At 40.0% G+C, this 23231-nt stretch overlaps 1 protein-coding gene across 3 annotated transcripts in view; it reads left to right on the top strand.

Moving 5' to 3' along the window:
• Nucleotides 1–23231, top strand: part of MIPEP (mitochondrial intermediate peptidase) — a 167622-nt gene that overhangs the window by 92705 nt on the left and 51686 nt on the right. The window contains exon 17 of one of the 3 annotated variants that reach the window (XR_010109663.1): nt 6328–6459. The exons of the other annotated variants lie outside the window; for them this stretch is intronic. The gene's annotated coding sequence lies outside the window, so the exon portion shown is untranslated. The remainder of the gene's footprint in view (nt 1–6327; nt 6460–23231) is intronic. 3 annotated transcript variants of the gene reach the window in all.

Below are 23231 nucleotides of genomic sequence, written 5' to 3'. Positions count from 1 at the left end.
AGCAATGTGACTGACTTAACGTTACCCAGGCCTTTCTCAGCTGCAAGTGATAGAAACGTGGTTCACACGGACTTAAACAGAAAAGGGAATTTATTGAGTCTTGTAACTGAAAGGTGCAGGGGTATAGGGGTGTTTCAAGTAAGTTGGATTTAGGTCTCCCACAATATCGTTAGAAATGTTTCTCTCTCTTTCTGCTTCTCAGCTCTGTGTTTTTCTGGGTTCCTTTCATTCTCTGGCAATCTCCCCAGACCGAATGGTTTGATAACTACCGGTAGGTTCAGGTCAATGTCCTTCTAGCCTAGTTGGTCTAACAGAAGGAGAGCTAACTTGAAATTGTTTTGTAAACTATAAAAAGCAGAATAAATGTCAAGTGGTTTTATTTGCTCTAAGATTGGATAGCAGAATATGTTGTGCTAAGAGATTAAGTTAATCAATAAACTACAATTGTCCACTAAATCTTCAGGTCCTAATGCTCAAATATGCATGGGAAGAGATCGTATTTACCAGACAAGTGAAGCAACAGGATATTTTATCTTCATAATACCTCTTGTCATTAGTTTTCGATTGGCTTAGAACCTTAATTATCTGCTACAGGTATATAATGTCAGTCATACTAACTAACTTTTTAATCTTACATGTAATTTACTATTCTAATACTTTCTACTGCCAAGCTCTTATCTGTGTTAGTGAAAATTTATAGTGATAAGAATAATCTAACTATTTATTCATGGAATAAATAATAACAATTGCCTAGATTTTACTAGCATTTTCCAGTTCACAGAGCATTGCCTGATTCACCTGCTTTTGGGCTTGTATGTTTTTGTTCTCATCTTATATTCTTCTTTGTGGATATGAGTTAAACTTCATGACCAGTAAGTAGTAAAGTCCTAGGAAGACTAACATTAGGAGAACTGGGATGCTTGCCAAAGCTACAAAACTTCAGTTTGACTAAGTTGCTTGCCTTCTGCCCTTTTTTATCGTAGGTCTAATAATAAAGTAATTATGTCTCTTTTTAAAAGAAAACTTCCTTACCACCCAGATTTCTTCTCTGTAATCATTTAACATACAAATATGAAGTATTAGTGGCAACCAAATTCTGAATCAACAATCCATAAATCACTTTTAATTTGAAAGGAAGGGTGATGCTAAGTCCGTGTGCCTTGTCCTAATTCCTTTTGAGAAAATAGAAAGACGTATCTCTTTACTGGGATTAGCTCCACAATTCACGTTCAGTAGCCATCACTCGCTCTTTGTGTAAATTGTTTTAAGAGGTCTTTAAAAGAAGCATAGCTATGTTTAGAGAAAAAAAGACATTATTTTAAGGCTTGCCTTTAAAAAAAAGTGTCTGAGAGTTTGTTTAGATTTGTACAGATAGCCTACTCTTCCTACTTAGAAACTTCTGCATTTCTTCATTTGTTTGTCAATGCATTCATCAAGCCTATAACATTCCCGACATCAAGTTGGTGGACTTGACCACCAACTTGGATTCAAACAAAGCTGTAGGAATTAAGACAGTCTAACACTGGTGTAGGGATGCACAGATATCAGTGAAACAGGAGCAAGAGCCCAACGGCAGACTCAGCAAATTAATAGACTCTCAAATATAGGTTGAGTGACACTGTAGATTATTGGGTGAAGAAGGAACAATTTTTTAAAATGGTGTTGTAGTGATTGATCTCTATATGGAAAAAAAAATGCAGCCCTGTATCACACTGCACACCAAAAATAGAGTTAAAGACCGAGAGGTGAAAAGTAAAGCTTTAAATTTTAGAAGATAATACAAAAGAATTTTTTCTTTTTGATAGTGTTTTTGTTGTGTTGTTGTTGTTGTTTTGAGATGGAGTCTTGCTTTGACTCCTAGTCTGGAGTGCAGTGGCGCAATATTGGCTCACTGCAACCTCTGCCTCCTGGGTTCAAGCAATTCTCCTTCCTCAGCCTCCTGAGTAGCTGGGATTACAGGTGTGCGCCACCACGCCTGGCTAATTTTTGTATTTTTAGTAGAGACGGGGTTTCACCATGTTGGCCAGGCTGGTCTCGAACTCCCAACCTCAGATAATCCACCTGCCTTGGCCTCCCAAGGCTGAGGATTACAGGCATGAGCCACCGCGCCTGGCCATGATAGTGTTTTTTATACCCACTCTGAGCATCTTATATTTTATACAGATGCTTCTCAACTTACGATGCGGTCAAGTCCCAATAACCCATTGTAAGTTGAAACTATCATAAGTCAAAAATACATTTAATACCCCTACACTGCTGAATGTCATAGCTTAGCCTAGCCTACCTTAAATGTGCTCAGAATGCTTATGTTAGCCTACAGTTGGGCAAACTCATGTAACACAAAGTCTATTTCATTATAAAGTGTTGAATATCTCATGTAATTTATTGAATACTGCACTGAAAGTGAAAAACAAAATGGTTGTCAGGCACCCAAAGTACAGTTTCTATTGAATGCATATTGCTTTCACACCACTGTGGAGTTGAAAAATCTTAAAGTTAAAAAATCTTTAAGTTGGGGATCTTCTAGATACAATGGAAAGCCATTAAACATAAAGCAAAAGACTGACAAATTCAATGATATTTAAAGTTAAATACCACATAGCATAAAACTGACTTCCCCCCCCTGCCTTTAGATGGAGTCTCGCTCTATTGCCCAGGCTGGAGTGCAGTGGTGCAGTCTCGGCTCACTGCAACCTTTGCCTCCTGGGTTCAAGCGATTCTCTCACCTCAGCCTCCTGAGTAGCTGGGATTACAGGCACCTGCCACCATACCTGGCTAATTTTTTAGTGGAGACAGGGTTTCACCATGTTGGCCAGGCTGGTCTTGAACTCCTGACCTCAAATGATCTGCCTGCTTCCACCTCCCAAAGTGCTAGGATTACAGGTGTGAGCCACCATGCCCGGCCATTGGAAAAGGATATATTTTTAAATTACTTTGAATAAACAAAAGACATGGATATGCAAAAAATGACGTAAAATAAATATTAATCAGGGAATGCACATTAAAACCACATTACAATACTCCTAAAATATTTTACTATCACTGGTTTGGCAAAAAATAAAACAATTGACAGTATCAGATGTTGGCAAGGATGCGGAGTCACAGGAACTCTTATACACTGCAGGTAGGAGAGCAAATTGGTATAACCACTTTGCAGAACAGATCTGTGAAATCTGAATATGGACTGCCCTATGACCCAGCAATTCAATTCCTAATATAACCTAGAAAAAAAAAAGTTTTACTTTCTCTACCAGGTATACTTTTCTGTACCAGGCATGAAAAAATAGGAGGGTTTATAACAGCACTTGTTGTAAGTAGTTAAAAAAAAGGTGAGGGGGAGGATTCCGGGAAGAACCCAAGTGATTGTCATCAGAGAAATGGATAAACAATTTGTTCATACAGCTGGAATACTGTTCAGCTATGGAAATTGAGGGCCCCAGTTGATGAGCCTAACAAGCATAAGGTAAAGTGAAATAAATGAATACCAGATGAATCAAACTAGTACATTTATATAAAGTTCAGAGTGATGCAAAACTAAGCCGTACATTGTCAGATAAATACATATGTGATTAGACTATAAAGAAAAGTGAGGGAATCATAAGCACAGAATTCATAGGAGTGGATTCACAGGAGTCTTAGAAATATTTTCTTAAACTGATTGGTGGGTACATGGTTGATGACTTTGTCATTCTTTCTACTAATAGTAGACATATAGTCTTGGTAGATAGAAAACACTTCCAAGGATTAAAAGGTGATCTGGGCTACAAGGTATGGGGTATGCCAAGAATGGACCTTGGCAAAGCTGCTGGTGGCTCAAACTAGGACAGTGACTGTGGGGAGTGGAAGATTGAAACAGACCTGAGGACAGTGCAGAAGGCATAATCAGTGCAGTGGGGGTGACTGGATATATGGGTTGGGATGATGAGCAAGATCCACGGGAATGGGATGACTGCAAGGCTTTCGACTTCCATATCGGATAGAAGATGACTTTGTAGCGCCTTCCCATGAGGGCCAAAGAGTGACAGTGTTCCCCCTGTAAACTTGTCTCCAGAAATTGTTTCTCTGAAATGAATCCTTTTATTCCCCCAAATTAAACAATGAGAAAAGGAAAATATAAGCAACGAAGAGTCTTTATAATGCTTATGGAGTTGATACAAATTTAGGTACATAATCTGGTACAAACTTTTAGACAGTGATTTTGCATATGTCTATATTAGCAATTCTTTAAGTGCATTAATAACTCATCTTGGGGATAAAGTGTCGCACTAGTTATCTTTGAGCAATACTGGTTTAAACAACATTGAGCTGGCTTCTCTACTGAGGAACCGCTTGGAGTCTGTAATATGCTAACAAACATTATGAGTCTCTATCCTCAAATGTATTAACCCTGGAAGTCTTCATGGATAATTTCTAGGCACTAGCTTTATGTAGGTCATACTTTGGAAAACTGCATTTACATGACTGTAACTATTTAATAGGGGCAGCTCCACAGATATTCCATATTAAATAATGATGCTTTCTTTACAAGTCAATAAATAGCCTTCTAGTGTCGGCAATTTATTGATATTTGTGTGCATGCTGAGTCACTCTTTATAAAATATAGGCTAATTTGTACGTACTTGCTATTCCATCTAACAGTAGTTTGATGCTGGAAATCCAAAATTTTCTACTCATTTGTGAATAGAGGGCAATAGTACAACGTATACCAACAGGCTCACCTTCTGCCGTTACCACTTCTCTTCCATTTAGAGAACAGTGTTGTGTTGTTGTGTTTTTTATATTCATGACTGTCTCTTCTCAGAATATTTTCCCTAAGCGATTGTGTATCTCTCGTATTTTTAATTCAGGAAATAGAAAATGTGATATTTTTATTTTTGTGGCATTCTAGGTTTGTAATTTTACATTTTCACCCTCCTCTGTGACAGAGTTGAGATACAGTCGTGTCCGGAAAGCTCTGGGATGAAACTTCTAGCCTTTGATCCTCTGACTCTGTTCTAATGTGTATTTTTCAAGTACAAAACATGAACAGCTGACTCTAGGTTTTGAAGATCTGTTAAGCAGTTGTATTTTAGTGTTTTGACCTAATTTGGTAGGCTTGTGGGTTTGGGTGGTGAAGCTGTGTCTCCAGCACAGCTGTTCTCAGAGTGACAGTGTTCTCTGAATAAATCTTGCCACCAGTGAGACTCCTTTTTGCCCTTTAGTGACCTCAAATTGAAAACATAATAAGAAAGTTCTGAGCACTCTAAGTATTTACATGAAAATATAATAATACGTCTAAGAAAATTGTCTTTCTTCACAACTCACAATTTCAAATTCACCATCTTGATGGCATAAAAGTTGTTCAAAGCTAGAATGAAAAAGTTATTTTAGGAAAGCAGTTACTGGGACTGAAGGATATGTTGATATTTGGTCCTTCTCGTTAGAACAAACACCAACAAAGAATATGAAAAGAAGACATGTTTCTTGTGAATAGGATTCACTCCACATTTAGGGTTTTATTTTTGCATCCAGCAACAAACTGGCATATTATAGTGACACCGTGTTAGCATTAGTTAAAAATTATCCTAGGCCTGGTGCAGTGGCTCATGCCTGTAATCCCAGCACTTTGGGAGGCTGAGGCGGGCGGACCATGAGGTCAGGAGATCCAGGCCATCCTGGCTAACACGGTGAAACCCCGTCTCTACTAAAAATCCAAAAAATTAGCCGGGCGTGGTGGCGGGCGCGTGTAGCCCCAGCTACTTGGGAGGCTGAGGCAGAAGAATGGCGTGAACCCGGGAGGCGGAGCTTGCAGTGAGCCCACATCGCACCACTGCACTCCAGCCTGGGCGACAGAGTGAGACTCCGTCCCAAAAAAAAAAAAAAAAAGAAAGAAAAAAATTACTCTAATTTGCCTGGGTGTGGTGGCTCATGCCTGTAATCCTAGCACTTTGGGAGGCCGAGGTGGGCGGATTGCCTGAGCTTAGGAGTTCGAAACCAGCCTGGGCAACATGGTGAAATGCTGTCTCTACTAAAATACAAAAAAAAAAAAATCAGCTGCGCATGGTGGTACATGCCTGTAGTCTCAGCTACTGGGGAGGCTGAGGCAGGAGAATCGTTTGAACCTGGGAGGTGGCAGTTGCAGTGAGCCAAAGTCACACCACTGCACTCCAGCTTGGGCAACAGAGCAAGACTCTGTCAAAAAAAAAAAAAAATTATTCTAATTTACCCTAGAGAGGGGATGAGGGATGTATTATATGTATTAATCCATTCTCACATTGCTACAAATAAATACCTGAGACTGGGTAATTTATAAGGAAAAGAGGTTTAATTGGCTCGTGGTTTTTGCAGGCTGTACAGGAAGCATAACACTGGCATCTGCTCAGCTTCTGGGAAGGCCTCAGGAAGTTTACAATCATGGCAGAAGGCAAAGGGGGAGAGTGGTGTCTTACATGATGGCAGCAGGAGCAAGAGAGAGAGAGGGTAGGTGCCACATACTTTTAAACAACCCGATCTTACAAGAACTCACTATTGTGTCAACAGCACCAACGGGGATAGTGTTAAACCATGAGAATCCACCCCAATGATCCAATCCCCTCCTACCAGGCCCTACCTCCAATGTTGTGGATTACAATTTGACATGAGATTTGGGCCAAGACACATATCTAGACTATATCAGGGGATTTATATAATCTATAACATTGGTTATCTGTCCATCTTTTTGAGTAGGTGTGTGCTGCAGACTTATTGGGGACATAATCAGATATACCTGATTTGCTGCAGTATACTCAAGGTGTATTAGTTGAGAAAGGTTGCTGCTACTGGAGACTGGTTTCTATTCAGACTAATTTCTATTAAGTCTAATTATGTAGAAGTGATATATATTTCATATTAAGTATAATTTTCTGTGTGTAGCAAACTGTTTTTAGAAAAAAACTGCCAAAAATTGTGCTGAATTTAGTCAGACACTCCAAAGAGCAAACACACTTTTGTTTTTTAGCATAAAGAAAACGATTTCAAATCCCAATTAAAATAGTTGTACAATAATTTGCTTTTTGTATTTATATTGTGATAACTACAAATTTTTAATAATTGACATAATGTATATGTATGTGTTATCTTTTTATTAAGTGCCTACTACGTGCTACCACATGGTCTAAGCAATGGATGTAACAGTAAATAAAGTAGACCAGAATCCTTGCTCTCATGGAGCCTGTATTCAAAATAGCCTTTTAGATGTGTATTTGCTAACCAATTCATCATTATATCTGGCTGTCCTGTCAGACATCTCATTATTAAGCAAAATAGTTCTCAAGCCTATCAAATTGCTTTGAGTTGTGAGCAGAGAGACTGAGCATAAAAGATGAAAAGATTGAGACATTCTGATGCGTATACAACTAATACCGAGGCTATATTGGGATCCTCGTTTTTAATTTCCAGAGGGAGGCTCCTTCCCTGAAACATTCATGAGAAAAAGGTGCCTTTTGTGTTTTTGTAGGGCTCTTGCATTCTTCCTCACCCTGGATGATGTGGCAACCTACACCTATTTGTTGTGCATCAGCAAGCTTTCCTGGAGGCTAAAGAAACAAGATGACCAGGCAGAATAGAGGAGTGCTTTAGGGGTTCACGGCAGCCAGCAGACAGACCTGGGTGTTTGGTGCTTGCTAGTTTGGGAGGTGGTGATAAAAGAGAAGGAGTGGGAATGACACCCACTGTTTTAATAAAATGAGCCATCTGTGGGGGTGGGGATGACTGACGTTCAGAAACAGAGTACAGGAGGGGTGGTAGCTGCTTCATGCAGTGAGGAGTACATGGGTGATGAGTTTCATTTGATGTGACTGTAGAATATCCAAGAAGAGATGAACAGTGTTGGGCCAGTGGGTCCACAGCCCAGGAGACAGAGCAAGGTGGGAGCTCTGTAGATTTGGGAGTCATTAGTCTAGTGAAGGTACTAACTGTGGGAAGGGGCAGCAGGGAACAGGGAGAGTTTGCTGTGTAGGATGAGGGGAAATTGAGGAGATTACCCAGAGGTGTGTCCGTCAAAGGGCACAGACTGGGTCAGCCATTGTGGTTGGCATGATGTTCTCATTGGAACAACCTTTTCTCAAGTACCAGCAAAACCCAAAATTTTAAACATTTTCTTTTCAGTTTCTACTGCTATAATCACAACAGTATAATGCTCTGCTCCTTTCTATTATTTTAGGGTTACATTGGCTGTATAGTGGCTTGAAACATCACTTATAGAACATTTGTTTTGGATGTGTGTTGTGAGTTCCCAAGTAACAGAATAGTGAATGAACTTTTAGCATATGACTTATGTGTAATTTGAGGGCTTCCCATGTTAAGATTGCTTGATTTCTAGAGAAGATTCTTAAGCTGACACTGCTGTTACCATGATTATGTATGCAAAGGAAAGTAACCACTGTACCAGCTTGGAGATGGAGTGCAGCTAGTGGTGAACCCTGTTGTTTACATAGTGTGCTCATCCGGATTAACTTTCAAACATGCCTCTTAACCATGTGGAAAGATGAGAACAGGGAGATGAAATCAATATAATGGAAGAGTGCAGAGAGATTTTGAGAGTACTGTTACTATGTGGAGTTTTTTTGTTTTTTTTTTTAATAGTCCCAAAAAGAAGAAAAATTTAAAACCTACCATGAGAAAATGGCATTGTTATGCACAATTTTGGTGTTAACGCTTTAATATATTATTACTACTAGAGTTTCTTTTCTTTCCTGTTCTCTCATTCCCTTGATAGTCAATTTTTGTTTGGTTGGTTTTTTTTTGAGACGGAGTCTCGCTCTGTTGCCAAAGCTGTAGTGCAGTGGAACGATGCCAGCTTACTGCAACCTCTGCCTCCCGGGTTCAAGCAATTCTCATGCCTCAGCCTCCCCAGTAGCTGGGATTACAGGCATGCACCACTGCCCTGATAATTTTTGTATTTTTGGTAGAGATGTGGTTTCGCCATATTGGCCAGGCTGGTCTTGAACTCCTGGCCTCAAGTTATCCGCCCACCTCGGCCTCCCAAAGTGCTGGAATTACAGGCGTGACTCACTGCATCCTGCCAATAGTCAATTTTTAAGAGCTTCTTTGTTTGATATATAGAGCATACATGTATATACGTATACACACACACATATATGTAATATATGAAGATAGGTGACATTTAAACACTCAAGCATATTAACAATTGTGTGTGTATATATATGACGGGGTCTTGCTCCATCACTTAGGCTGGAGTGCATTGGCATGATTATGGCTCATTGCAGCCTTAACCTCAAGGCTCAACTGACCCTCCTGTCTCGGTTTCCCAGGTAGCTAGGACTACAGGCGCTCATCACCACACCCCACTCCCAGCTTTTTTTTTTTTTTTTGGTAGAGATGAGGTTTCACTATGTTTCACAGGCTAGTCTTAAACTCCTGGCCTCAAGTGGTCCTCCTACCTCAGCTTCTCAAATGTTTTTATGTTTTTAATTTTAACTGTATATCTTAAAGCTGTTCATGGGTGACTTTACAACTTTATTTCAGTTGTTAATATAAAAGTGTAGCACCACGTATTGACCTCATGTAGCATCAAGTATATAATGATTTTACCTTAAAAGCTTTAATTTTAGAATAGTTGATAAGACATGAAGATAAGAAAATAATTATCCATTAAGTGATTTCTGTCATCTAGATTAAAATGTCAATCAGATTGTTCCCATTAGTTATTTTTAAACTAAGACAGGTAGGTAACCGTGATCATATGGGGAGTCTTTATATAGAAATCTTAGGGTTGCTTTGGACCTTGGCTATTTTTATCCCACACTTGTTCAGATGTTGGTTGAAAGAATGGCATAAGGGTCTGTTTTTAAATGTATAAACAAATATATTGTCTATTAAACAATAGGACTGGAGCCCCAGGCGGGTTAAATATTTACTGCTCTCTCTCCAGAGTATTCAATTTAAACTATTTGGTAAAAATGCTTATTCCTCCTATTCTTTTTTTTTTTCTTCACCCTGGGGAAGAAGTTTCCTCCTATTCTTATGCCCCAGCTCTCCTGCAAATGGAAAGTCTCTTCCATGAGGTGAAGTTAGTGCCTGGGCTGAGCTAGCTTGGAATATTTGATGTTGCTAAGCAAACATTAGGTTAAAGAAAACAATATTTATTTTTGTTTTTATCTTAAATACGAAGAAAGACCATATGGTGCATATCTAGAAACACCTAAGTGGTTAATTGCATGTTAAATTTCTTTCCTCTTTGCCTGCATAAACAACTGAAAAAATATTTACTTTCTGTGTCATGCTAGGTTTATTTATGACTTTGTAACTAAAACACAGAAGTGTTATAAATTGAAACTTTAATCTCATGATTGACTCATTTTCTAAAAATTTATATGGTTTCAGTTTGTGGGACAGCTGCAACTCTAGAGTTCAGTGATTTAAAACATGAGGAAATTATGACTACCTGGTTGTTTTTTTAATATAGTCCTTTGAGCCAAATCACCAACTTTCATTTTTGTCTTGGTTTTCATGAATAATGCTGCCCTTTTTTTCTTCTCGGCCTGCAATTTGACAAGCTAGATATAAGGAACTAAAAATCCAGGCTATTAGTAGAAGTTATTTCTTTACCAGGTAAACTTTTGTATCTTAAATGATGCACATGTGTCTTTTAGATTTAGGCTGTTTCTATTTCAGGAAGCGTTTTCTCTGGTGATTTTCTGAGGTAAGTCCTGTTCTTACTCACGAGGAATGAGAGCCGGACACAGGGACCATTGTGATGCCTCTTTACCTTTATGCCTTATCACCAACAGGGAGTTAAGGCAGCGTTAGCAATATGAGGAAGGCTCCAGTTGAGTGTTGTTAATTTTTTATTTTAATTTTATGTTGAGTAAGTAATACATATGCATGATTAAAAAATCACAGGGTGTCAAAAGCTTTACAATACAGTCTCCCTCCTCCTCAGGTCCCTTTCTCTGGAGGCAGCCTGGGGTACTATATCTCACACTGATTTGAAGATGAATTACCTCGGTTCAACATAAATTTAAAGACATAAAATCTGCAGTTCTCAGTCACTTCCTCCTCTTAATATTCTTCTTGCCTTTTCTCATGGATAGAGCAGCTCTAGACTGGACTCACAGTCTTCCCCTAATGAGTGTCTTAGGAAGTATCTGCTATACAACTCTGAAATCCACACAACATTAGTGAGGTCTTTTCTAAATACAGGTTTGAGTGTGACGTCCCTTCCCTTAAAACCCTCAATGGCTTCCATTGATCTTAAGCTAAAGGCCAGAGTCCTTTGCCCACTTGCAAGTTCCTGCGTGGTTTGGTCACCCAAGCTTCCTCCAGCAGGACACAGCCTGCTTCCTTTGGCGCTGGAGTCTTGGCACTTGTTTCTGCTGCCTGGAGTGCTCTCTTTCCGCTCCCTTTGCCTTCTGCTTGAACCATCATTTCTCCAGACCTGGCCAGCCTCTGTTACAGTCTCCCAGGGCTGGGGTCCTTCCCTTAAGATGGGTCATCTCAGTTTATAATGTATTGATGCCATTTGATTCATTTCTATCTTCCCAACTGGAGTGAACCTCAAAGAAGAGCATGGCTCATTTCTGATTTGTTTATTGTTTTCCCAGGGCCCTGAACAGTTAGTAGTATGTACCCAATAAATATTTACTGAGAAATGTTTTTACATTTTTATTGAGATATAATGTACATAAAGTACACAAATCTTAATTTATAGCTCCATGAACTTCTGGAAATATGTTTGCCTGTGGAACCACCACCCAGATCAAAATATATACATCTGCAGTTATCCAGAAGGCTCTTGCAACCCCCTTTCAAGTTAACCACTAGTTTTGCCTGTTTTGACTTTCATGTAGGTGGCATCATACAGAAATCCTCTTTTGTGTCTAATGACTTTTATACAACATGTCTGTGAGATCCACTGTCTTGTTGCATGTTTTGGTAATCTGTTCCTTTTCATTGCTTTGTGGCATTTTCTTTTCCAGTATGCCACAACTTATTTATCTATTCCACTACTGATGGACATTTGAGTTATTTCCAGTTTGGGGCTTTTATGAATAAAATTCCTATGAATACTCCTGTATGTGGTTTTTGGTGGACATAAACATTCATTTTAGCTGAGTGAAATGGGGAACACTTTTGTTTAGTTTTATTTTGCTATTGCCAGTTTTTCAAAGTGATCATCATGAGTTACATTCCAACCAGCAATATTTGGATATTTGCTTCATCCTCTCCAGTTATAATTAAAAGGATGTAATCAATCCTTTTTACTTCAGCCATTCTGGAGCATGGAGAATGATCTCACTGTGGTTTTAATTTGCACTTGTCTCATGACACCCACTCATACTGGGTGCTTCTTCATATGTTCAGAGGCCACTTGAATGCCTCTTTGTGTAAGTTTTCTCTAATCTGGATGAAATAGGAGGGTTTCAAACAGAGGACTGACAGATGGAATGTGGAATGTAAGAGAAAGAAGTGAGTTGAAAATTACTGCAAGGGTTTTGATCTGAGCACCCAAAGGATGGCATTGCCATTAAGATGGAGAAGACGGCCAGACATCGTGGCTCACACCTGTAATCCTAGCACTTTGGGAGGCCAAGATGAGAGGATCGCTTGAGCCCAGGCATTCAAGACCAGCCTGGGCAATGTAGACAAAAAAATTATCTGGGCATGGTGGCACGCACCTGTAGTCCCAGCTACTTGGGAAGCTGAGGTGGGAGGATCACTTGAGTCCAGTCAAGGCAATGAGCTGTGATTGCACCAGTGCATTCTAGCCTGGGCAAGACCCTGCCTCAAAAAATAAAGATGGAGAAGACTATGAAGACTATGGGAAATGTAGGTCTTAAGGGAGAGCAGAAGATCAGGAAATACTAAGTTTAAGACGTCTACTAAACAAACCAGAAAAGATGTCAAATAGGTAGTTGGATGTACAAGTTCAGAGGACTGGTCTGTGCTGGTGATACCCATTTGGAGTCATCCCCACACAGATTATATCAAAAAGCCAAGGAACTGGGTGAGATCAACCCCAAGAGTAAGTATAAATGGGAACAGTCTGTCTAAAAGATGAGCCTTGGGGCATTCCAACATTTAGAGGGGGGGACAGTGAGGAGGAACCAAAAAAAAAGGTGAATTGAGAGGGAGACACTAATGAGGCAGGAGGAAAAAGAGGGTAATGTCTTGGAACCAACTGAAGAAAATGTTTCAAGGCAGAGTGAGTGAGTGATTGTATCAAATGGTACCTTTAGGGTAGAAGAGCTGAGAACTGAGCAACAACTATTGGATTTAGCAAGGTGAAGGTCGTTATTGACCTGGATAAGAACATTATCAGTTGAGTGGTTGGTGGGACAAAGGCTAAATGGAGTGGGTATCAAGCAAAGTGAGAGAGAAGAATTGGAGGCAGTGAGTAGAGGCACTTCTGGTGTTTTCCTGCAAGAGAAGAAAAATTGAACTTGGAGGAGATGTACAGATAAAGGGAGGTTGTTTTTGTTTTTTTGCTTGACTGACTGATTTCATTTGGATTTTTAACGAGGTGAATAATATGTGTAAGTGAATGGGAAAGATCTATTAAGACTGAAAAGCCAGTGATGCAGGGGAGAATAGACAAGGGGAAGGGATTTTTGTACGGGTGGAGGGGTTAGCCCGTAGAGCCCGAGAGCACAGCCTAACCGTCTTTAGGGTGTGTGAACAAAGATGCAAGCAGTGGGTAGATGGTGTTGTAGAAGTCCTCTTCCGGGGCTTTGCTCAGTCAATCGGAAGCAGGGCACCAGCTGAGCATGCAAATGGGGCAGTGCTGCTGGCATTTGAGGAGAGAGGAGCAGGTATAAAGGAGAGTGGGAGAGATGGCAGAGTGGAGATGTGAGTTATGATTGCAGGCCACGTTTAGGGCCCAAGTGGGGTTAGTGCCACTGGTTTGAAAAGAGAGCTGTGGGGATGGTTGTGTGCTTTTCCTGGCCATACTCGGTGCCTAGCTTTCACCAGGGCTGTGGTTTTGCCAAGTGACTGTAGAGTATAGTCCAAGAGCAGGCCATGGACCTGAGGGTTATTCAGAGCAACTGTGACAACTGACTGTGGGATTTAACAAGGCAGAGGACAGTGAACACATGAGGGAGCTCTGGCCTGGTGAACATTTGGAAGTGGATTGTGAGGTCCCAGTGGGATTGGAGATAGGGTACTAGAGAGTTAGGGGAAAAGACAGGGTGTGATTGTTGAGCAAAGGAATGCTTGGAATGGATATTATGAAGGGGTTCCAGTTACAGTAATGGCAAGGCCTAGATTGTAACCATGGAGTGAGAGGCTGAGTTAGGGCCAAGAACATCATCACTAAAGAAGAGAAGGTCAAGGAGTCGAGAGGCCAGAGTATTAGTTGCCTATTGTTGCTGTAACAAATTACCACAAACTTGGTGGCTTAATATAGCAAAAATGTGTTTTCTTAGAATTCTGGAGAAGACCACAGTGAGTGTTAAGGGGCTGAATGAAGATGTCAGCAGGGCTGACTTCTTCCAGAGGCCCCTAAGAGCATCCAGTCCCTGCCTCTCCCCAGTCCATGAGGCAGATGGTGTGCCCTGGCTCCGGGCCACAGGCTGCATTCTCTGCTTCCCTCATCACATTGCCTTCCCCCTCCTTCTACTTCTTGCTTTTCTTTTATAAGGACCCTTGTGGTTCTTACTAGGGCGTACTCAGATAATTCAGGATAACCTTCTCACCTCAGGATCTTTAGCTTAATCACATCTGCAAAGTCCATTTTTTCCCCAAATAAGGTGACATTCACAGGTTCTAGGGATAGGATGTGGACATCTTTGGAGGAGAGGGCATTATTCTTTCTGCCACACAGAACATTTGAAAGATTAGCTTTGGGGGCATTGCTATCATCAGAATTCTAACAGGAGTAGGATTGGTGAGAGTGAAGTAAAACAGAAGTAAGAAATCTTCAAGGAGTGAGTGAGAAGGACGGACGCTTCTGCTAGTGACTGCAGTAGTGAAGGGTAAAGAGGATTATGGTCCACTGTCAGCAAAATCAGAGTTGGAGTGTTCTGAAGGAGAAGGAACTGGCAGTGAAAACCAGAGCCAACGCCTACTTGCCTTCAGACCCAGTCATATGCAGGATTTGGCGAGAAACCAGCCGTGTCATGAAAAAGTTGCAAGGGAAGTATGGTTCTTAGCAGAGACCTGGGTTTCTTTTAGAATAAAAGGCGAAAGGAACCTTCAAAGAAGGCAGAGGAAAATACAGGTGGTTTTGCTGATGACTGGATTTTAGAAAGCTCAGCAGAAGAAAAGGGAGGAAAAAGAAGAGGGCAGAAAGTGGATACAGAGAACAGCCAGGAGAGCAGTGCTGCCATAGTCATGGGTATCCACAGGGTTAAAGGTCTCAAGACTGATCGCAGTGGAACTGCTAGTGCGGGTAGAGGGGAGGGTGGGAATTCCCAGCAGAGCACGAGGGCGTAGGATGAGGAAAGCCCCAAACCCGGCAGGTGGGAGAAACTGAGGGTCAACAAGAAGGGCATGGAAAGTGAGATCTGTTTTTATGTTAGCTTGCCAAATAGAAGTACAGTATTTCTTTCTCTTTATTTGTACCTGATACTCTGGGTAATGCAGAGGCCAGGATGACCGTTCAGTTTTGTGCTGAAGCTAAGAAGCTTTGCGTAGCTTTCCAAACTTTGGAGTAATGCTATGGGGCCAGAATAGACTGAGGATTAAGGCATTTACCTAAGGTGTTCCGGGCAGAATTAGTACACACATTGCCTGACATTTGGACTGGAGCTCTTTCTGTTACTCTATTTTACTGTCATGAAGTAAATTCCAGATAGAGTAAACATTTAAATGGAAAAACATAAGCCATTAAAAAAGGCTTCTATAGACAGATAGCTCTTTTTCATTTAGAGAAGGTTGGTAAATGTAATAGAAATGGAAGAAATCACAAATGCAAAGAGTAGTAGATTTGAACTTCTCTCATAAAACATGATGAATAAAATGTACTGGCAAACAAACTGGTTTTTTTAAATTATAACATCTGTGACATATGGTTTACATTTTGCTGCATAAAGAGCTCATACAAATAAAACAATGACAACAGAAGAACAATTTTTTAAAAATCCCAACATTGGCCAGGTGCAATGGCTCACACCTGTAATCCCAGCACTTTGGGAAGGCAAGGTGGGCAGATTGCTTGAGCCCAGGAGTTCAAGACCAGCCTGGGCAACATGGCGAGACCATGTCTCTACAAAAAATAAACTTAGCTGGGCATGTTGCTGCATACCTGTAGTCCCAGCTACTTGGGAGGCTGAGGTAGGAGGATTGCTCCACTGAGATAGATAATTTTATATTTGTTCATAAAAGGATAAATTTGTTTGAAAGGAGGGACCAAGAAACTGAAGAGTTTACATATCCCTTAAGCCAATAATGTAACATTTAAGAATTTGTTCTAAAGGAATAAATAGAAATCCAATAAAGCTTGGTGAACTGATCATCATAACATGTACAAAAACATTGGAAAGAATCCAGCATTCAAGGAATGGCTAGATAAACTAGTGCACATCATGTGGTTGTCACTAGGCCTGCTCACTAGTAATCCAGCTCTCCTATCTCTGCCCCATGGTAGAATTGCACTTTCATGCCCCTTGCAGTTATTTGTGGCCTTGTGACTTAATATGACCAAAGAAATGTGAGCAGAAGTGATGTGTATCATTCCTAGGCTGTGGCCTTCGAGAGCTACTATACAGTTGTCCACATCTCCTGCCCTTGGTTCAGCAGTCAATGACATTCCAGTTGGTGGAGGTCCTGAGAACATGGGTTCCTAAATACTGATAGTGCGAGATGGGCCCACTGACCTGTGACGACATGTTGTATGCTCAAGGAGCAAACACAGAGATTTTAGGGTTCATGTGATCACATCGTAACATAGCATAGCCTAATATGGCCCATATGAAATAATATACAGTCATTCATGTTTAGAAAGAATTCATAAATAAGTTTAGGGAAAAACTGATAGGAAAGTATACATAGTGTGATTTTGTCTTTTTAAAATAGACTGAAGAAAACTTTGAAACATTAGCAAATATTGATCACACAACGTGGATTAAGGGTGGGAGTTTCCTTTTTTATATTTTTCACAGTATTCCATTTTTTCTCTAATGAGCATGTATTCTTTCTCAAATCAGAAGAGGAAACACACAAACATATGCACACCCACCCTTCTCCAGCTGACTCCCAGTGGTATGGCCATTCAGTTCTCTGTGAACCATTAAAGAGGCCACGCTCATGGAAATGATAGTAATCATAGGGACCCTTTTTTACCTGGAGAGAGCAGCTGAGGTGGAGGATCAGGACTAAACTTAACTTGGGCTCAGAGTAGAAATTTCCTGTCATCATGGCTTTAGTTCTAGATATAAAATCCATTTCCCTAGAGCCTAAATTCTTTCCCTCTCCTTTAAATGATCTTGGAGATAGAGAATGCAAACTCACTTGCCTCGGAAAAGCTACATCCTAAAAGAGATATTCTTGGAGGTGATAACTAGACTTTTCGCAATGCTGAGCAATCATTCACTGCAGAGCACTCCCTGGAAGTGCTATGGTAGAGGACACGAGAGAAAGAGAAAGTGTGTTCTTTGCCTGGATAAAACATACATAAATCAATAAATGAAAATGAATGAAATTCTAACCCCCAATAGGATGGTGTGAGGAGGTGGGACCTTTGGGAGATCTTTAGGATATGAAGATAGAGCCCTCATGAAGGGATTAGTGCCTTAGAAGAAGAGACAGGAGAAGCATGTGCACTCCTGCTGTGCTCTCTCTCTCTCTGTCTTCTCTCTCTGTCTTTCTCCCTCTCCCTGTCTCTTGCTCTTGCTCTCTCTCCCCCCACCCTACCATGTGAGGATGCAGCAAGCAAACTGCCATCTCCACACCGGAAGCAGGCCCTCATCAGACACTGGATCTGCTGGTGCCTGGATCCGTGCAGTTCCCAGCCTCCAGAACTATGAGAAATAACTTCTATTGTTTAAGCCACCCGGTCTATGGTATTTTGTTATAGCAGCCCAAACTAAGATGTGTAGTTTAAACTTTGTACATTTTTGTTCATCAGACATTTTCCTAAGACCTTTACCACTGTGTGTCAGACACAACGTGTGGATACTTCGCACTGAGCAATCTGCTTGCCACTTACCTGCGTGTCAAGCTGTGGCGTTCCCATCACCCCTGGTTTGTCTCCCATGTGTGACTTCTGCTCCTAGGTGAAGTTAGTATTCACATTCACTCTGCTTGCTCTGAAATCTTGCCCCAGACCCTCCTCGTGTTCAAGATTGTGTACTCCTTTTTCGTTATTATAGAAGGTCTGCATAACTCTGTGCACTTGACTACTTTAGCCTTAAAATAAGTCCGTAACAGTGTACTGCTGGACCAAAAGGTAAGCAAAGTTGATGTTCCCAGACACGTTGCAAAGTTGTGCAATAGATTAGGTAGTTTTCTTTTGACAACCCTCACTGCTGATTTTAATTTTTGCCAATCTGATGCTCCACAAATGCTAACTTATTTGTGCTTTCAATTCATGTATTACTAGTAAAATCACTCTTTCCTTATTTTTTTTTCTTTTTACCAACTATATGGGGAGTGAAATGCCTATTTTTATTATTTTCCCATGTTTATGTTGATCTTTCTTTTGCTATTGATTTTTATGAAAATGTTAATCATTTATCCTTCTTGATATACATATTTCCCCTATTTTGTTATTTGTCTTTCATCTTTTATGATTTTTTAACATTGAAAAGATTTTATTTTTGTTGTTTTGCTTGTATGTTGTTGATAGCTTTAATTAAATCTATTAGACTTTTTCCATTTCCTGTTATGCTTAAAGAGAACTTCTTATCTAAGATTATTTAAATTTTTGCCTATATTTTCTTCTAGTATTTATGATTTTATTTTTCACATTAAATCTTTAATTATGTAAATTTGTTATGATGTAAAGTATGAAATTTGGAACCAGCTTTAGTTTTTCTTGTCTTTTTTAAGATACGGTCCTCACTCTGTTGCCCAGGCTGGCATGCAGGGGCTCAATCATGGCTCAATGCAGCCTTGACATCCCGGGCTCAAGCAGTCCTCCCACCTCAGCCTCCTGAGTAGCTGGGTCTACAGGCATGTGCCACCATGCCTGGTTAATTTTTTTTTATTACTGTTTTTTGTAGAGACAGGGTCTCACGATGTTACTCAGTCTGGTTTTCAACTCCTGGGCTTAAATGGTCCTTTCGCCTTAGCCTCCCAAAGTGCTAGGATTACAGACGTGAGTCACTGGCAGATTTAGTGTCTCTACATCGTTATAATTCGTCTTTTCCCCACTGATTTGAAAAGGTATTTTTTTGTCAGATACTAGGTTTTCATATGCAACAAGATTTGTTTCTCAGCCTTCTGTCTCAGATGTTCTTGCCCAGGCTGGATAATCATTTGTGAAGTTTTTAATTGATTGTTGATGGATTTTTAATATGAAATTTTTACTGTTCGATTTACCTGCCTATTGCTAGCATACTATCATATATGTTCTTCTTAGAAGTCCCTCATGCACCCTTTTTTTCTTTTTTTAGAGGACTTCTTTCTTTTTTTCTTTTTTTTTTTATTATACTTTAAGTTCTAGGGTACATGTGCACAATGTGCAGGTTCATTACATATGTATACATGTGCCATGTTGGTGTGCTGCACCCATTAACTCGTCATTTACATTGGGTATATCTCCTAATGCTTTCCCTCCCCCCTCCCACAACCCCAAGACAGGCCCCGGTGTATGATGTCCAAGTGTTCTCATTGTTCAGTTTCCACCTGTGAGTGAGAACATGCGGTGTTTGGTTTTTTGTTCTTGTGATAGTTTTCTGAGAATGTTGGTTTCCAGCTTCATCCATGTTCCTACAAAGGACATGAACTCATCATTTTTTATGGCTGCATAGTATTCCATGGTGTATATGTGCCACATTTTCTTAATCCAGTCTATCATTGTTGGACATTTGGGTTGGTTCCAAGTCTTTGCTATTGTGAATAGTGCCGCAATAAACATACATGTGCAAGTGCCTTTATAGAAGCATGATTTATAATCCTTTGGGTATATACCCAGTAATGGGATGGCTGGGTCAAATGGTATTTCTAGTTCTAGATCTTTGAGGAATCACCATACTGTCTTCCACAATGGTTGAACTAGTTTGCAGTCCCACCAACAGTGTAAAAGTGTTCCTATTTCTCCACATCCTCTCCAGCATCTGTTGTTTCCTGACTTTTTAATGATCGCCGTTCTAACTAGAGAGAGATGGTATCTCACTGTGGTTTTGATGTGCATTTCTCTGATGGCCAGTGTTGATGAGCATTTTTTCATGTGTCTGTTGGCTGCATAAATGTCTTCTTTTGAGAAGTGTCTGTTCATATCCTTCACCCACTTTTTGATGGGGTTGTTTGTTTTATTCTTGTAAATTTGTTTGAGTTCTTTGTAGATCCTAGATATTAGCCCTTTGTCAGATGAGTAGATTGCAAAAATTTCCTCCCATTCTGTAGGTTGCCTCTTCACTCTGATGGTAGTTTCTTTTGCTGTGCAGAAGCTCTTTAGTTTAATTAGATCCCATTTGTCAATTTTGTCTTTTGTTGCCATTGCTTTTGGTGTTTTGGACATGAAGTCCTTGCCCATGCCTATGTCCTGAATGGTATTGCCTAGGTTTTCTTCTAGGGTTTTTATGGTTTTAGGTCTAACATTTAAGTCTTTAATCCACCTTGAATTAATTTTTGTATAAGGTGTAAGGAAGGGATCCAGTTTCAGCTTTCTACATATGGCTAGCCAGTTTTCCCAGCACCATTTATTAAAGAGGGAATCCTTTCCCCATTTCTTGTTTTTGTCAGGTTTGTCAAAGATCAGATGGTTATAGATGTGTGGTGTTATTTCTGAGGGCTCTGTTCTGTTCCATTGGTCTATATCTCTGTTTTGGTACCAGTACCATGCTGTTTTGGTTACCGTAGCCTTGTAGTATAGTTTGAAGTCAGGTAGCATGATGCCTCCAGCTCTGTTCTTTTGGCTTAGGATTGTCTTGGCAATGCGGGCTCTTTTTTGGTTCCATATGAACTTTAAAGTAGTTTTTTCCAATTCTGTGAAGAAAGTCATTGGTAGCTTGATGGGGATGGCATTACCTATAAATAGGGCATTACCCTATTTATAGATGGGGAATCTATAAATTACCTTGGGCAGTATGGCCATTTTCAGGATATTGATTCTTCCTATCCATGAGCATGGAATGTTCTTCCATTTGTTTATATCCTCTTTTATTTCCTTGAGCAGTGGTTTGTAGTTCTCCTTGAAGAGGTCCTTCACATCCTTTGTAAGTTGGATTCCTAGGTATTTTATTATTTTTGAGGCAATTGTGAATGGGAGTTCACTCATGATTTGGCTCTCTGTCTGTGATTGGTGTATAAGAATGCTTGTGATTTTTGCACATTGATTTTGTATCCTGAGACTTTGCTGAAGTTGCTTATCAGCTTAAGGAGATTTTGGACTGAGACGATGGGGTTTTCTAAATATACAATCATGTCATCTGCAAACAGGGACAATTTGACTTCCTCTTTTCCTAATTGGATACCCTTTATTTCTTTCTCTTGCCTGATTGCCCTGGCCAGAACTTCCAACATTAAGTTGAATAGGAGTGGTGAGAGGGGGCATCCCTGTCTTGTGCCAGTTTTCAAAGGGAATGCTTCCAGTTTTTGCCCATTCAGTATGATATTGGCTGTGGGTTTGTCATGAATAGCTCTTATTATTTTGAGATATGTCCCATCAATACCTAATTTATTGAGAGTTTTTAACATGAAGGCTGTTGAATTTTGTCAAAGGCCTTTTCTGCATCTATTGAGATAGTCATGTGGTTTTTGTCTTTGGTTCTGTTTATATGCTGGATTGTGTTTATTGATTTGCGTATATTGAACCAGCCTTGCATCCCAGGGATGAAGCCCACTTGATCTTGGTGGATAAGCTTTTTGATGTGCTGCTGGATTCGGTTTGCCAGTATTTTATTGAGGATTCTTGCATTGATGTTCATCAGGGATATTGGTCTAAAATTCTCTTTTTTGGTGGTGTCTCTGCCCGGCTTTGGTATCAGGATGATGCTGGCCTCATAAAATGAGTTAGGGAGGATTCCCTCTTTTTCTATTGATTGGAATAGTTTCAGAAGGAATGGTACCAGCTCCTCCTTGTACCTCTGGTAGAATTCAGCTGTGAATCCGTCTGGTCCTGGATTTTTTTTGGTTGGTAGGCTATTAATTATTGCCTCAATTTCAGAGCCTGTTATTGGTCTATTCAGGGATTCAACTTCTTCCTGGTTTAGTCTTGGGAGAGTGTATGTGTCAAGGAATTTATCCATTTCTTCTAGATTTTCTAGTTTATTTGCGTAGAGGTGTTTATAGTATTCTCTGATGGTAGTTTGTATTTCTGTGGGATTGGTGGAGATATCCCCTTTATCATTTTTTATTGCGTCTATTTGATTCTTCTCTGTTTTCTTCTTTATTAGTCTTGCTAGTGGTCTATCAATTTTGTTGATCTTTTCAAAAAACCAGCTCCTGGATTCATTGATTTTTTGAAGACTTTTTTGTGTCTCTATCTCCTTCAGTTCTTCTCTGATCTTGGTTATTTCTTGCCTTCTGCTAGCTTCTGAATGTGTTTGCTCTTGCTTCTCTAGTTCTTTTAATTGTGATGTTAGGGTGTCATTTTTAGATCTTTCCTGCTTTCTCTTGTGGGCATTTAGTGGTATAAATTTCCCTCTACACACTGCTTTAAATGTGTCCCAGAGATTCTGGTATGTTGTGTCTTTGTTCTCATTGGTTTCAAAGAACATCTTTATTTCTGCCTTCATTTCATCATGTACCCAGTGGTCATTGAGGAGCAGGTTGTTGAGCAGTTTTGAGTGAGTTTCTTAATCCTGAGTTCTAGTTTGATTGCACTGTGGTCTGAGAGACAGTTTGTTATAATTTCTGTTCTTTTACATTTGCTGAGGAGTGCTTTACTTCCAACTATGTGGTCAATTTTGGAATAAGTGTGATGTGGTGCTGAGAAGAATGTATATTCTGTTGATTTGGGGTGGAGAGTTCTGTAGCTGTCTATTAGGTCTGCTTCGTGCAGAGCTGTGTTCAATTCCTGGATATCCTTGTTAACTTTCTGTCTCGTTGATCTGTCTAATGTTGACAGTGGGGTGTTAAAGTCTCCCATTATTATTGTGTGGGAGTCTAAGTCTCTTTGTAGATCTCTAAGGACTTGCTTTATGAAT

Source organism: Pan paniscus, chromosome 14 (assembly GCF_029289425.2).
Source record: "Pan paniscus chromosome 14, NHGRI_mPanPan1-v2.0_pri, whole genome shotgun sequence".
NCBI lineage: Eukaryota > Metazoa > Chordata > Mammalia > Primates > Hominidae > Pan > Pan paniscus.
This window is presented reverse-complemented; position numbering and strand designations above follow the sequence as displayed.